This window comes from Aedes albopictus, chromosome 3 (assembly GCF_035046485.1).
Source record: "Aedes albopictus strain Foshan chromosome 3, AalbF5, whole genome shotgun sequence".
Classification (NCBI taxonomy): domain Eukaryota; kingdom Metazoa; phylum Arthropoda; class Insecta; order Diptera; family Culicidae; genus Aedes; species Aedes albopictus.
Window position 1 is genome coordinate 306,682,814 of NC_085138.1, and position 14,146 is coordinate 306,696,959.

Here is a 14,146-nt window from a genome sequence, read left to right on the forward strand (position 1 = left end):
TCTGCATATCAGAGCACCATTGAGCCGTCATCAGCCAATTCAAAATCATTTAGGTGATCCACGGTCAATCGCACCTACCAGGATCTCGTCGATTACGATGAGGAACAGTAGCGGTGATAGTATACATCCTTGCCTTACTCCAGCAACGACCCGGATAGGATCGGACAAAACACCATGTCATCTTAGTAAAATAAGCTAATCAAATTTGTATTGATTCCGGATAGCATCAATTTCTTTTCTCCATTTTGTTTCATGACCGATGATGGTTACCGTTTTCTATTTGAACTCCCTCCACAAAAGCGAAAAAAACTGAGCAATGCAACCGTCCAAGCCAACAATAATAGAGAGAAGCCAACTAGACACATACCCACCATCAGAGCGAACAGTCGCAAAAAGGCAATAAACCAAGCACCACGACGATCCACTCCCACCGATAATGACGACAAAAACGACGAAGACGACATCGACCGCGCGCGGCGTAACACATCCGAGGCCCGATATTGGCTCAAATTCACTTATGTTTCTCCCATATCGCATCGCCGTCCCATGTGTGTGGGAACAAACACGCCTCGCACATATGTGACCGTCGAAGCCCCTCACCCACCCAGCATATCGCATCGTATCGTCGGTCGTGACTCCGACCCGTCGGAGAGCGAAAAAAGAAGGCCGGCTCTCGGTTTTGGACGATGATGCAAAACGCGACATCCACATATGTGTACATATACGGTCTCACCCTCCTCGCGGAGAACTCTGAACTGCGAAGAAACGCTTGGCAATTTCGCTAATCTATAAGGGACCCTTCGCTTTTGGTTGTTCACCCTCGCACCTTTCTTCCTTTCCTGGTGGATGAAATCGGAGTCATTTACCTCTTCGTCTGTCGTCCTCCAGCCTCGGGCTTCGCACCCTCCCGAACGCGGAGTGTGAGTCGACGTATGTACTTATCCCCGAAAAGCAATGTATAGCTGTTAGCTGTGTATCGCCACCACCGTCAGTGTGTTGCTTAGGAATTAGAAATTTAGGATTCGCCCCTGTATGTATACATCGTGTACCGTCCGCCGTTGTTGGCTGCGATTTAATTATGCGCATGTCCTTGCCTCGGATTTCAAGCAAGGGAAAGGATACAGAACTACAGCGTAGCGGAGTGGATCCGAACAGACGACGCTCCGGAATGGGGTGTCATATGAATGTGAACAGGCTGTGAAAGAGAAGCGCGGTGAGTGACGACCGAGGGGGAACTCACCGTAGTGAGTGCGAAGTTGGGATTGTTTGCATTGATCGAGAGGGAGGGAGTTCGCTCCCACTGGAAGGTGAGTGGAATTGCGAGCGAATGGCTACGGAAGAGTGTGTGTGAGTGCGAGGCTGGTGAGCTTTTTCCATCGAAATACTTTGCAGAGAGACTCGGAAAACGGGGTGATGTTTTTGTTTTTTCCTTATGCTCGCTCATTCGGTGGGTGTTATGTACGATGCCGAGCGAGAGAGAGTGTGTGCGTGTGCGGCTGTGTGAGTGCATTGCGAAGGGATTGTGTGGTGTTTGCGAAAGCTCATGTATCTCGAGAGCAAGCGGATGCTTGGAACGAGTATGAGCGCGTGAGTGTGAGTGAGTGTGGGGTAAGGACTCACATGGATCCAAAGCCGTCGGTTGCGGTTGTTATGCGGGGGAGTGTGTGAGCATAAGAATAAATTGTAAGAATCAAAAATTCAACAACTCTTATTATTTTCCGATGCGGTGGGAGAGTACAGTTGCCGTGAGAGAGCGTACACGGGTGGTGCAGGTGGGATCTGAACTGCGTTGCTTCTCGCTTGCTCGGGTTTTCTGAAGGAATCACTGCGGCTCGCTCGCTCACTCGTTCGATTCGATCCGAGCCTGTTTGGCACGGCAGGCGGCTTGTGTATGATTTCCGAATGTGTTTTGCGATATATGTTTGAGAGACTCCGGCCGTCGCGCTACAACTTTTCAGTCGGTCTCAGGCAGTCACGGCGTAAAGCTCAAAATGTGCGGTTCGATAGTTGATATTTGGTTTATTTAGAGTTTTTTGGACACCCAATACACATTGCACTACCAGCTGGGAAAGAGTTGCAATTCGGACAGCTTCGGAAGCGAGTGGTTCTCATGAACAGGTGAAGACAAGTGATTTGAATTCCGGAGCCAAATCCGTTGATCGGATCGAGTCGAATGCAGTTCAGCCAAAAAAAATCGCGATCAAAACAGAAAATTCTACGAAGTTCGCCTTTGTAGTTGAATGCGCTACCGCAAACGAAAAAGAAGAAAATTTTTAAAACCTTTGGGCTGACGAAAAGAAGAATTTTATTTCAACGACAAGTGTTTCGGAATCTTGAAAAATTGTGCAATTTTAGTTACGTTCTAACCTCGAATCTAAGAGGCAGTGATTTAAGTTTACTAACGAAGCAAAGTGACAAAATCCCATCAAACCAACATCTAAACCACCCCAAGAAACAACATCCAGCGCACCTTGGGAATTCCTGCAATCGAACAAAAGAGCCCAGAGGAAAGGTCGGGATTTTACGGTTGGAAATTCCTTTTTTCCCATCTCAAGGACCCTGGTTCGTTCTCACATGTGCGCCGATGCATGTTCTGATTTAATAGCTTCGCTCATAAAAAGGGTCACAGCAAAGTTCAAAGGACTCCCATCCCTACCTGGAGTCATGCAAGTGAGCAGAACAGTCCTGAAATAACAGGGCAAGGAACACCATCTACCCTCATCCCCGTACCAAGTTCTCCACCGAACGAAGCGGAACGAACGAATGCGGAGCGACCTCAGGAGAAGGTCAATGAAATATGTCACCGCTTCAGGTGGTGACGATCGAAGAAGGTAGTCCGAACGGGGAGAAAGGAATCGCAAGGACGACGACGACGACGACGATGATCGATCGAATCAGGCAAAGGTGCTGAACACCAGTTTGCCCATGCTTGTTGTTGGAGTGCAATCGTTCATTTTTCGGACCGCTCAAAATCAAATTTTGGAAAAACGTAAAATTAACAGAAGAAAATTGAGGAATACTCAGAGTTCTGGAACAAACAAAAAATTGTGCTTACTGTTGTAGTGCGTTTACTTTCGTGTGAAGAAAAAAAAGATCAAAACAACTTTCGGGATTCTTGGTAGTGCAAATAAAGTAAAGCAAAAAATACAGCCGAAAAACAGGCTGCAATTTACGTGATTTTATGTTAGTGTCCAAAAGCCTAGTAAGCCAGCTGTAGAAAAAGTAACCGATTTAGGGCCGAACAAAATTACAATTAACTCGATTTGTGTTTTGTGTCAACATTCTACTCTATGTTTAAGAAATATTTCGGATTTTTGCTGTAGTGGAACGGTATTTCCAATATAAAGTAGCAGTGTTTTGTACTGGCGCAAATTTATCGAAATTGATGTGAGTTTTCGTGTTTGTGTGTGAATGTTCGTGGGTTAGCGAAGAACGAGACGAGCAACAAAAAAATACGTAGAGGATTTTAAAACAGTTTATTTCCGGTTCTGGAAGCATATGAGTACAGGTATGTTCAAATAGGGTTTCCTTAACAGACGTGCTATGTAAAAGTTTTAAGTTAAATATACTCCTAAAGGTTAACAGAGCCTTGATAAAACCAACATAAAATGCTTTCAGTTTTGTCAACTACTTCAGATTTGAGTGGCTTAGAAAATGTTTCTAGGGATGCTTCTTTTGAATAATTTTAACAGATTTTCACATGACATTTCAACCCGTTTTCAAAACAATTATCACCCAAATCGTTAGTCATAACTTTGTGGACGTTTTCTGAATGCAGAGTGTGGTTACATCAATTCATCAATTTGGAGTTTTGTTTGTTCAGTGAAAATATTCAATATTTTTTCGATGTTTCATACTAACCGTATTATTTTCTCTCGTCTCTCAGGCGATGTTTTTGTAAAGCTAATTTTGCAATATTGTTGATCCCAGTTGGGTCCACTTGGAAAAACCTGTGTCATGCGTTATTTCGATTTATCCTTGTTGTGCATTGTTGTGTAGTCAATCAATTATTGAAGAAACTTTTGATTCACAAATATGGCTTTGAGCTTCCACAAGTGAGGGACTCCCACAGAATTTCAATTAAATAATAAAAATATGAAATGAGAAAACTAAAATAGCATTTCTTGGATCGATTTATATCACAGGAACTTTAAATTACCTGTTATCTACTGGCACAATCCGGGAATAGTCCATTGCGGTACCCACGTTTTATTTCCCTTCCATCACATCAGGTCCGCTCCACTGTAATATGTTTTGGTTCGTGTTGAAAACGAATAATTTGATTTAACATTTTTTTTTATTTGAGCTAGTCAGTTTTGTATAATGGCTCAACATATTTTAACGGAAATCCTGGAGGAAGTCTTTGCCTGAACTCTGAAGAAACTTCGGAAAAGATTCCCTGCGGGGTTCAAACTCTGTACAATGAGGAGTCCAAAAATGTCTGCTGTTGTTTATTTTCCACCGGAAATTTTTGGAAATCTTTTAAAATATTTTCCACGAAGTTCATGGACGAATTTCTACTGGCATTAAAAGGAATTATTGGAATTCTGAAATTAAGTTTGGTCAATTCGCTTCGAGCACCAGAATTGTAAAAGCATTTTATGTGACACTTTGTAAGAAATTAAGCTTAGGGGGCATCCATAAAGTACGTCACGCTTAGAGGGGGGAGGGGGGTTCTGAAAGGTGTGACAAGCAAAGTGTTAAGTATAGGAAAAACCCGTACGAAGGGTGGAGGGGGGGGGTTTAAAATTCCCATTTTTAGCGTGACGTACTAAATGGATGCCCCTTACCAAATAATTTGTTTTGAATTTCTTTTCTAAGTATGATTGAGGTATGATTGATAGCATAAGTCTGCTTGCATAACTCGAATAATTTTTTAAGTAATTGCGGATTTTTTTTTTTTTTGAAAAATAATAAGCGATGGTGAAGGAATGAAAATAATAAATCAAAAAAACTTGCGAATTTTCATCCAAAATAGACATCAGTCAAAGCATTAGAACCTCATCAAATAACAACGTCAAAAAATTATCATTGGTTACACTTAAACCTGATTTCACGTCCATCGTTGGCTGATGATAAGAAATCTGGCCAACAAGGTAATGAGCAAACTACTTTTTTATGATTTTGAACAAATCTACCAATTAAAAAGATGCTTCAAAAATGCAAAAATGGCAAGATTGCTCATTATCTTGGTGCTAGAGTTCTTTTTCCAACGGTGGATTAAAAAAGAGGACGAGGTGTGTCATAGTTGAATTTCCACTTCAGTAAATTTTTGACAGTTATTTCCATAGCAGCTGCGTTTGAGCTTTCAATGTTTTTGTGCAAAAAAAAAAAATATGCATTTCATATAGCAGCTTCTCCAGTATTAGCACCAGAGATACCGCTAGCAATTCTTGAAAACAAAATCAGAATCTCCGTTTTAACCTTTTTAATGCATTAGCTAAAGTTCATCCCGCTCACGTAGTGCACGCTAAGCGTGCCTGTCTGGGTCATAATAACCCGAATGCACGACAAGAGTTAAATTGTTTTTAATTTTTTCCTGAAATTCTGTCATGAATTCCGATTGAATCTATGGATTCTCATGCATGAGCTTACCTGCCAAACGTTCAAATATCTTCATTACCGTCGTTCTTTTTCAAATCCACCTAAATTGTAATTTTTGATTTTCGATGTTATTTATGTATTCATCCATCAAAAATCGAAAATTCCAAAATGGGTTTCAAGTTTGCATCTGCCTATTGTTGCAATCCTTGCATAATAAAATCACGTCTTTTTTGTCTGTAGATGAATACATTTTCCTCATTTTTATCATTCCATATTAGCAAAAATACTTTTGCAAAAGTCACCCCTAGTATCCGGAAAAAATCATCAAACTTCCATAAACAAAAACTTATGTGACCATTTTTTGTACATGTACAAATTGATCAGATACTGAATACAACTCTAATCTGCTGAAAAAAATCTTAGTATGCACATTTCGCTGGAGCTGTTGAAAATATGTGAACATTTTTTTTTTATAATTCACAAATATTGAAAAGATTTACTAAACACATTTCAAGGTTCACCCATTGTTGGCATTTTCATTTCCAAGAATGTATATTTATATATCCAGTTAAAGTACGAATACGTTTAGCAGTTCTTGATGTGATGGAATTTGTTGTACCGTCAAGTCACAATGATTTGGGGCGAATAAAGGCTGTCGTTTTACAACAATCTTATAAACATTGTGGGTACCGCTGTTAATTTCCTTCATTAGAGGTTAAAATTACAGTAATAACCACAAAAGAAGAAAACTGTTCACAAAAATTGGTAATATAGTACATTAGAGGATGTAGTACAGGATGGGAAGGTCGCCTATTTCCGTGGTAGGTAACCATTCTCTGTGTATCAGAAGCTTTTTCCTTTTGTTTGAAAATGATCAAAACCACCCAGTTTTGTTAATTTTCTTCGTTTATACTTATCTCAAGTTAATAACTTGAAGATTTATTTAGAAAGGCGAATGTTCAAACTTTTCTACTTATATGGAGCAACATCGGTGAATGGAGACCATCGATTTTTAGAGTATCCATTTAACGGCCCCTTTTGGTTCAAATAAAAAGTAAGTGGAATCGTACTTTATTGGTATTGAATTTAATTGCTTGTATGTGAAATAAAATCGTTGATTGACTTGTTTTTATTAAAGAGACAAATAAAATCGTTGCTACATCTAGTTAAACGCTTAAATCACGTAAGCGCAGTTTTTGTTTTTTTGTACTACGAATGCAGTAAATGAACAAAATATCGTTTATGTAAACACACATTAGTGTCAAAAAGACATTGCGTTTGACATGGTAACAATTCATTAGTGTTGTATTGACTAAATTAAAGTGAAATTGTTATGCCATTCAATTGTAATATGGAAATAATAAAAAATATTCGCAGGCCCACTTTGAATAGAGCCCCCACGGTGACTGGTGAATTGACGGTATTTTTTTTCATAAATAAGGGTGGGTAATATTCAATGGATTTCATCTTCTTCTTTATGGCTCTACGTCCCCACTGAAATTTGGCCTGCTTCGCTTCAACTTAGTATTATTTGAGCACTTCCACAGTTATTAATTGAAGGGCATTCTTTGCCTGCCATTGCATGAATTTGTATATTGTGAGGCAAGTACAATGATACACTATGTCCAGGGAATCGAGAAAATTTTCCAGACTGGAACGGGAATCGAACCCGCCGTCTTCGGATTGGCGAACCATAGCCTCAACCGCTAGGCTAACTGGAAACCCCATTCAATGGATTTTTAACCACCGAATTTAACCCTAAAAGGGATACCTTCATGGCCTCAGTTTAGTCATCTCGCTGAGTGTGTTCCATCAAAGACGAGCTCTGAAAGGCGCCTTGGGTGCAATGGACCCAGGTATCCCTTTTAGGGTTAATATTGTATTCAAATAAATTAAAATGTTATGATAATAAAAATGTTTTCAAAAGTGAAAAAATGATTCACATTTAAATATTGAGATGTGTAGGTAATACTCGAAGGGAAAAAATGTGTAATAGAAACGCTACTTCCCAGAAAATTCGACCAGGAACAAAAATTCCTTAGAATAAACGGGGTCATTTCAATATATTTTAATTGGCTTATTTTATTTATTTTTTTTAATACTTTGTTCTGAACACTTTTTATGCTTTTAAAATCACAATTCACAAATCACACGAAGACGGAAAACTCGTATTTCTTATATTTTCGCTCTTGGGGTCCTTCTTCTATGAAAAAAATCGTTTAAACGAAAAACACATGCATCGTTCTGAGATATTGAGCGTTGGAAATAAGCCATTTTTAAAAGAAAGCCATAACTTTTTAAATTGAGGACATAGAACTTTGCTGTCTTTGGAAGTAATATTGCATATTAAGTGCTCCCCGGAACTGAGTTTTTGCGAAAAATCAATATATAAAAAGTTATTAAAAGAAAACTTTTGTTTTTCGTGTATCACCCTATTTTTTTTTTCTTCAAAAAATAATATCTTTGAAACCATAAGAGAAAGCAATATGGTTTCTTCGGCAAAGTTGTTCCGAATAAAGTGATGTTCAACTTTGTAGAATATTTAAACATATGGACACAATAAAAGTTGACATTGTGATCTTGAGAACCATTTGGACCACCCTAATTTCACATTAATGGAAAAAATGTTCAAAAAGTATGAAGAAACTTTCCCGAAGATAGCATATAGCTTAAACTAATAGTCGTAAATAATGTTTTTCACTTAAATACGGCCCACGGACCATTGTGCATTGTCTGCTATGAATATTAATTATAAAACTGTTTGGAGAAAATATAAAAAATATGAAAGTGGGGTGTTAAGGAACTTAAGGGAAGAAATGTGAAAGTGCTTAGATTTCTCAGAAACATAAGAATTAATTGGCTGAAAACAGTGACTGTAATATGTCTTGAATATTGCCATAAAACGTCTATATTATTGTCCTTCTGAACAACTTTGGCGAAGACGACACTTTTCTATATACTTCTGATCCCGAGATAAAGAAGTTTTAAATTTTATCTGAAACCTAGCGCCACCTAGCTGTGAAATCACCAACTTATTGATGAATCACTTAAATATTCTTTTCCCTCTGAATAACTTTGTGGAAGACGGCACTTTTCTATCGGCTTTGGATCCCAAGATAAAGAAGTGTAAAACTTTACTTTATAACTAGCACCACCTAGCGATGAGATCACCAATCATTTGAGAATTGTAATTGTAGAATTGCAGATTGTTTTTGTCCTTCTGAACAACTTTGTCGAAGACGACACATGTCTTTCTGCTTTCGATCCCTAGATAGAGAAGCTGAAACTTTACTTGTTAACTAGCAACACCCCCAGTTAATGGACAGTCTTATGTAGATCGATCAGTGTTGCCATCTGAGGTCATAATCCCAAACACACAGTACCGGATTTTGGAGGGGCAGGGCCCCGAGCCCTCACATTTCAGGGGTCCCCACAAAATTTCACTTCACAAAAAAGAGTGATTTTTTTTGTCTAAAGCTTTTAAAAACATTTTGAAGATTTTTGAAAGAATAGGACATAATCGGTGATGCACTAGAATTGAAGTAATGAGCTGAATTTTTGAATGACGAGAAGATCAATTCTCCGATTCTACAATGAAATGGTTCAAAAAGCGTGGGTATTATGATTCCCTGCCTAATTTGATGCTGTTTGAGCAAAACTTTTGGTAACCGTGTTATTGTGTTCTCCATTTCTTGCAACTTAAACAACACAATTAATCATAATACCCACGCTTAATGAACTATTTCATTGCAGAAACGAAGAATTGACCTTTTTATCATACAAAAATTCAGCTCATTACTTCAATTCTAGTACTTCACCGATTGTGTCCCGTTAAATGTTTTTTTGTCTGAAATTTAGAAGATTTTTTGGAACTCATGAGTTTGATTTTACCTAGACAGCTTACGACTTGTTCAAATCGAAGAATACAAAACTGTTAAGAGACTTGCTTAATGAAATAAGGATGAATCCATGGCGAACTCTTGATAAAATTCATGTAATGGGTTCTCTCTAAGATATCCTCAACATTTTCTATTAAAATTTCCTTTTTAATTTGAGAGGAATATTCTTTTGCGAGATCGCTGGTACCTCCCCTGGCATATAAACTCTTCATGCAGTTTCACTTTGAACTATGGCATAAATTTCTACTATACCTGGGATCTAACGCCACAAATACACTTTTGAGAAGCATTATTTTTACTTTATTTAAATATCCACAATGACGTTAAGGACAAGCTTCTTAACATCCCGCTTTAACAGTGCATCAAAACTTCAAACGCACAAATCTCAAGAAGCAAGCTTCACACAATAAAGTATTCTATTATTATGTTCTTGCTCACTTATAATAAGTCTAAAATAAGAAGATCAGGTGCGCTGGTTTTGTTTACGAAGAGATTTGTGCCCTCGAAATCGTGAGTAGGTGGCAAAGTCGGCCATTGTGGCGGCCATGTTGGGATTCTAACAAGTCTGTCCTTAACATATTTGTAAAAATGATTCATATTACACTTTATATGGGCAAAAATATATCCTCTATATAAAGGGCATCGGGCCCCACTTTTGTGAATCCGGCCCTGGTCACACGTGATAGCCGTGGTCAGTACTCAAACTTTGCCGAACACATAGAGAAGGTAAACTAGCATCTTGTATGTGTATTTAAATGAAAATTCGTATGTGCTCTGATTATAAATTATAATTTTGTCCACCAGATCATGAAACGCCATCATAGTGTAACTAAATAAAACTTCCCTGTGGTAGTTAAATACGATGTTTTGTATTCACATAACTCACGCACATATTTGCCTGCATCTTCCCTAGAATGAAGACAACTTGTTGTTTACAATTTACCGACGAGAATGAGCAATTAATAATTAATAATAATATATAAAAATGAGTTTGGAGTCCCTTTGAGGCAACAAAACTCAAGAACGGCTGAACCGATCAGGATGACTCTTGCACGGTTCGGTTCGTATTCGTGGTGGCTGTGTTTATATGTACAAAAAGTTACGAAAATCATCTAGAAAAGTGACAAAATTGAAAAAAACTGATTTTTCATGAGCTGGGAAGGAAATCAACACGATCGAAATGAAATCAATCTAGAGTGTGGTGACGTTATGAGCTCAACAGTTGTCAAACCACCACAGCTGGGCAAGACAACGTTTGCCGGGACAGCTAGTTAATAATAATAATAGAGCTGCTTTTGCTGCATTATGCAGCAGTAAAATTTAGCTTTGAAGTGTTACAGAGCTTGTGTGGTGTGTGATTTGAAGGTCAGTTCAGTTAGTGAATCTGGCGATGCACAGTGTTTGATATCAATGATTTTGCGATCAAAATTAAATAACTTTTTTTGGGTTGGTTCTAGAGGTTTAGCGTGTTCTACAAAGTTTTTCTGGATGTTAGAAGGCGTATTTTGATAAAATGTTATTAATGATCAATGCCCTTAGAAGTGAGGTGAAAATTTTATTTTTTCAAAATATTTCTTTAGCAGTTTTACGTCTTCGGCAAAGTAGTAGCCCATAATTAGAAAAAAAATCGTAGAACATGTCAAAGCTCCACCTTTTACGGTTTTCGAGATATGGAGCGTTTTGTGCGAAGTACCCCTAAAACTAGTTTTTTAGTGTAGCTTCAACAGATAAAATCCTACAGTTTTGTGACCTTCTACAAACTTGTTCAGGACGTCAAAATACACATTTCTTCCAAAGATGTCAAGTCATTATATCTTAAAACAAAAAAGTTATGGGCAAATTTATCATATTTGAAGGTGTACTTTCACCTTAAGTAACTATTTCCGGTGCAAAATGGCGCAGATGGCTCAGTCGGTAGTTGAAAGATTAGACTTTTTACTATCACTTGGGGGTGGAAACACTCGTGGGCAAAAGTGAGAAAGGTGGTTCAATACAAGGAAAAAAAAATATTATTCCGCCAGTATTACAAGAAAAATAAATAAAAATTAATAATCTAGAAGCCCCCAGTAATTCGCCTTGACAGAGGCTCTCTGAGAGAATTGAGATGTGCATGAAAACATTTTTTTTAACATGGGAAATGATAGGAGCTGCATTTTTAAATGTTTCTAAAATATTTTAGGGACTTGTGATTGAGAAAAGTTTAATTTGAGCATTGTTGTTTTCACCTAACAGAATATTTTATTTATGATTATGAATTCATATTGTTTACCATCAAATGGTCAGGCAATTTCTGATAAAGCTACTTTAAAATTAACTGTTTGAATTTTTTTTGGGACAATATTCAAGTTATATAGCGCTAGTAATAAGAAAAAGGGAACAGTTCAAGATGTGCATCAAAACAAAGAGTAGAATTTTTTTATTTTTTCATGTATTTATATTTATATTTGCTGTTTGACTTTTCAACTACGGATTCAGTATCGGGAAATATCAGGAGAAATTTTGATTCGTCCGATAGTAGATTAACAGCTTTTTCAGTAATCTACGTATTTGGCTTACAACTGGGAAGCAATTGAAATATATCAGATATGTATCAATAACATACAGAGTGTGCCGAAAAATAATGCGATAGTTGTTTTTTATTCCAAACATTATTTTTAATCTCTTGATGTTAACCAATTACATGTGAAGCGTCTATAATAAACACAAAAAAATTACATGTTTTGACGTCCTATCGTTTGTAGCATGAGTTAATAAAAGTTTTTTTATGCAATTCAGTGTCATTATTTCTATTTCATACTACTCATTTTAGTATCATAATGACCAACTTTTCCGTACCGGTTCATAATGCAACTGAAATGAGTTGCATAATAGAAAATAGTTGTATAATGTTCATAATGCAACTCATTTGAGTTGCATTATGAACATTATACAATTCGAATGAGTAGCATTATTGAAAAAAAATCATTGCATAAAATTTTGTATGGAACTCGTTGCAAAACTCGATTTTTTCAACACTCTTCGTATTTATCCAACTCGGCAAGCCTCGTTGGATAAATGTACGACTCGTGCTGAAAAAATCTACTTTTTGCAACTCGTCACATAAATAACTATTTTCATATTTTTAACAGTACTTTTCATGGGGTCGGGTTGAATGTTTATCAAGTTGATCATTTGATATAAAAGATTTACTTTATTTTTACCAGAAAATCGTCGAAATGTGTATTGAAGAGTGTAAAATTACAACTACCTTAATTAGAACTGCAAAGGTATTTATCAAAACGCATTTAATATTCTAACCACTGTAGCCATTCAGTTTTATAACTATTGGGTAGGCAGTCAATCGTTTGGGCATAGATATGTTGTCATAAGTTCGAAGAAATTCAATACTATTACTTAGAACTAGCTTTAGTTATAACTCTTGGGGTATAACAATATTTTTTCTGATTTTTTAATTTTTAGTGATAAAAACTCACTGTTCTCTGCAAAAACTTTGTAAAGAACACAGTGCAGTAAAAATTACTGTGGGTTTCCTAATTATTATTATTTTTCTTATTCATTGTTCTTGTATAACAGGCAAAATAATACGTTTTTGCCTTGTATTTGAACCACCTTTCCCATCATTGCCCACGGGGGTTTCCACCCCCAAGTGATAATAAAAAGTATAATCTTTCAACTACCAACTCCGCCGGGCCCCGTGGCGCAGCGGTTACACGTTCGCTTCATAAGCGGATGGTCATGGGTTCGATCCTAGCCCCGGCACTTTGTCAGTTGCTCTTCCCCCCGAGAGCGGCTGGCACTTGACCCTCTTCTGAGCTCTCATAGCTCAAACGGACCCGGATAATTGGATATCGGCGAACGGCAACCCATAATGGACGCACCCCAATCGGACTGGAAAAGGAACAACAGCCACACATCATTTCATCATCGTGCTCGTCATTCTACCAAGGACAGGGTAGAAAAGTGAAAGCAGCACAAAGGCAAATCAGGCAAATCGATATAGTAGAACAAGAATATAATAGAATACATTTAGGCGCTGTACAAAGTGTAAGTGCAGCCGCCAATTGGAATCGCTCACGTAGTGCCTTAGTGGACAAAAATAGCTGTAAAAATAGGTTAAGTGGTTAAGAATAAAACTACCGACTGCGCCATTTTGCGCCGGAAATGGTTACTTAAGGTGAAAGTACACCTTAAAATATGATTAATTTGCCTATAACTTTTTTGTTTTAAGAGATGAACCAGCCTGGGGCTGAAAATCTCTATAATAAAGTAATAATAATAATATTTTTTTGTTTTAAGATATAATGACTTGACATCTTGGAAGAAATGTGTATTTTGACGTCCTGAACTGGTTTGTAGAAGGTCACGGTTAGGGGTACTTCGCACAAAACGCTCCATATCTCGAAAACCGTAAGAGGTGGAGCTTTGACATATTCTACGATTTTTTTGTCTTTATTATAAATTTTGAAGTCATAAGAGAAGTCAAATGTAAGCGTGAAATTTTGGATAATTGTTCAATTTCCAATGCTGGTTATTGATAGTCTATATCTTTCTGCTTCCATCTAATGAGTCATTGATGTAAATTTCTACCCTTACTTGTTATATCCCACAGCAGTTGATGAAAAAAATAAATAATCAAATTACATGCATCAAGAGTTCTTTATTAGAATCTCAAGAAATCTCGATCAAATAATCAAAATTTAAAA

General features: G+C 37.3%; 1 protein-coding gene across 1 annotated transcript in view; it reads left to right on the forward strand.

The window, feature by feature from the left end:
• The first annotated feature begins 1,293 nt into the window (after nt 1–1,293).
• The window catches only part of LOC109418486 (protein jim lovell), a 148,963-nt gene continuing 136,110 nt past the window's right edge, over nt 1,294–14,146 (forward strand). The window contains exon 1 of the mRNA XM_019692690.4: nt 1,294–3,508. The gene's annotated coding sequence lies outside the window, so the exon portion shown is untranslated. The remainder of the gene's footprint in view (nt 3,509–14,146) is intronic.